The following is a 3136-nucleotide window of genomic DNA, read 5'->3' as shown; positions in this document are numbered from 1 at the left end:
TCACCACCACACCCATCTGCCTCTCTTCCTCCCTTCTTTCAACAAACACCCTCCAGAATGTGAGCTCTAGGAGGACACGAATCTAGTCTGTCTCACTAGTCCCTGCAGTGCCAGCACCCAGTACACTGCTCGGTCCCTAGGAGACGCTCACTTGATAGTCACTGAATTAAGCACCTTATAAGTGCCACTCCACATGCCAAGAAGATAATGGTGAGCAAGACAACGTGCAGCTCTCAGGAAGCTTGTTTGAGTGGAGGAGACAAAAAACCACCATATAATTCCAGATAGCATCAGTGCTACAAAGTACAAAGGGTAACACATTAGACAGGGTCAGACAAGCTGTTTTACAAGTGGGTGATCAGGGAAGTGACACTGGAGCTGAGTGTTCCAAGCAGGGGAAACTAGTCAGCATAACACAGAGGCTCTGCAACAGGAACCAGCTGGAGATGATCAAGAAACAGAAAGGTGCTCATGTGACTGGAGCACAATGGATGAGAGAAAGAGCCACCGGAGATGAGGCTAGAGAGGTAAGCAAGGGCCCTATCCCACAGAGCCTTGTAAGACACAAGGAGGAGACTGGATTTTATTGATTCTGGGTGTGATGGGAAGCCATGAGAAGGCCTGAAGCAAGTGACTCAATCAGGTTTACACTTTCAAAGCATTCCCGCTGGTGATTGCATGGAAAGTGGACTGGGGACCAGGTGCAGATGGAAGCAGGGAAGCCCCATTCGGTTACTGCACTGCCAGATGAGAGGCAGGTGGCATGGACTAGAGAGCTAGTGTAGCAGTGAAGATGGAACACAGTGGCTACTCACTGGCCCCGGGCACCACCTTCCCCACTCCTTGGCAGCATTTACCCCTTGTCTAACCTTTCTCTGAGCCCTGATCACCCAGGAGCGGATGTTTGAGTTAATGTCCAACCCCCAGAGTTAATGTCCAACCCCCAGAGTTAATGTCCCACAAGCCCGGGAGCCTCTTGAGGATGGAAGTCAAGCTTGGTAGAGCTCCAACACCACTGAGCACAGGCTGGGAAGGTCCACACTGGGGCTCAAAGGGTGAATCAACGAAGCAGTGAAGGATAGAAGGACAGGTGCCTCCTCCCTGCAGCCTCAGGTCTAAAAGCACAAGGATATCAGTAACCAAAGAGAAAAGTGGGGCAAGAGGAGAAAAGTGGAGGCAGGTGGTTTTATGGAACGATATGAGACAAACTGACACTGCAGTTACACGGAATTGGGGGAAAATGCAGCACTACCTAACTGTCTCGACCTAGCTGTCTATGTGGGTTGGGACCTCTGGACATTCACTGGCTGCGGTGACCACCTCCCCCACCCCTCAGCAGCATTTGACCCTTGTCTAACCTTTCCCCAGGCAGTGATCACCCAGGTTGCTGATGTGTTTGTGTCAATGTCCAACCACCCCCAGAAGCCCTGGAGCCTCTGGAGGATGGGAGTCAAGCTTGAACTGAGCACAGGGCTAGGCAGGGCCACCCACACTGGCCTCCAAGGGCAAATCAATGAAGCAGTGAAGGCAAGGATAGGCACCCTCGCCCTGTGGCCTTGTGTCTAAAAGCACAAGTTTATCAGTAACCAAAGAGAAATGGGGCGGGAAGAAGCCAAGGGAGGGGTACAGGCCAGGGCACAGATGATTCTATGGAATGATATGAGGCAAAATGACACAGCAGTTACAAGGAATCTGGGCAAAGTGCAGCAAGTATCTGGCTGTCCCAATCTGGATGTCCATGTGATTTTGGTCTTGAAGTGTGAGGCCTCAGGCCGAGCAGGGATACCACTGTCAGACAGTGGAGGTGCCCCTGGCCATGTAACCTGGAAGGCAAAGTCCCTCCAAAGAAGTAGGAAAATCAGGGTGGAGAAGGAAGCCTTGGGAAGGCAGCTTACCCTGAAAAGAATCTGAAGTGGGCCAGATAGGGTTAGGACCCGCCTGGCCTGAGGGCTTAGGCTCAGAAACATCTTCTGCAGTAAGTAGGGGAGTTAGAGCTGGGGCCAGGGAAGAGTGAGCTCTGCTTAGCGGGGCCAGGAAGTCCCCAGACTAGTCATAGACTAGTTGCCCACCCGCCAGGCAATGCAGTCCTGTAAAAGGTGGGCTGGCAGATTGGGCAGAGGTGAGACTGAGCTGAGACAGCTCACTTCTAACCCAACTGTCAATTCCCAAACCACCTCTCTGCCTACCCCTAGGCCACAGCCCTAGCTCAGGCCTCAGGCTCCCTTCCTCAGATTAGGATCATGAAGCAGCCTCCTTATCCCTCTCCAGGCTCTGTCCCCCAAGTCTGTGCTCTTTGCTGCATCTGTGTGATCCTTTAAGAGCTCCCCATTGCCCTTGAGACAGAAGTCAAATTCCTGAACTAACCCCCAAAGTCCACCTTGATCTGGCCCCCACCTGTATCTCTGCTGCCTCTCCTATACCCATTCAATACCTCCATCTACCAAACTCATCGTGGTCTTTTGGGTGTGTGGCTCCTTATCCCTCGGATGTCCTCATCCCCATCTCAGCTTCTGGAAACCTTCTACACTCAATACATGTCTTCCTCCTTCAGGAAGCCTTCCTAGAACAATCCAGTCCTTGGCCAGCCCTGTGAGTGCTACCAGATCGCCTTGTCTCATGCTCTCTTCTCGAGGCCTATGGGCCCCCTCCCCACAACAGAGCCAGCTCAGGGCCAGCCCTCCAGACTCCCTGCTGCCCTATGCCCAGCCCTTTGCTGGCCGCTGAGGACAAAGATACAGCATTAGGGTCCCTCCTGTCAAGGAGAACCAGCGTACTAAGGGAAGCAAACCCACCCACAGATGCTCACCACAGAGAACAGACTGGGAAGAAACAGTCCACCTAGTCCAGGGCTCAGAGGAAGGAGGGAAGGCCTTCTTGGGAAAGAGGGATCTGAGCTGGGCCTCGAAGGATTTAATGGTAGAGGAGCAGAAAGGGCATCCTTGGAGAGGGAAGGAGCAAAGGAAAGAAGAAGAGAAGGGCAATGCTTAGCAAAGTAGGGCTTTGTCTAAGTGAGGGGACAGGGGGATGGGTGAGGTGAGAAGGCTGTGTCCCTCCTGTGGGGGATGGGAACCATGAGATTGCCGAGGCTGGAGTAGGGCTCAACCCCCAATGCCCTGACAATGATGGCCAGAGAGCA

This window comes from Panthera tigris, chromosome C1 (genome assembly GCF_018350195.1).
Source record: "Panthera tigris isolate Pti1 chromosome C1, P.tigris_Pti1_mat1.1, whole genome shotgun sequence".
Classification (NCBI taxonomy): Eukaryota; Metazoa; Chordata; class Mammalia; order Carnivora; family Felidae; genus Panthera; species Panthera tigris.
This window is presented reverse-complemented; position numbering follows the sequence as displayed.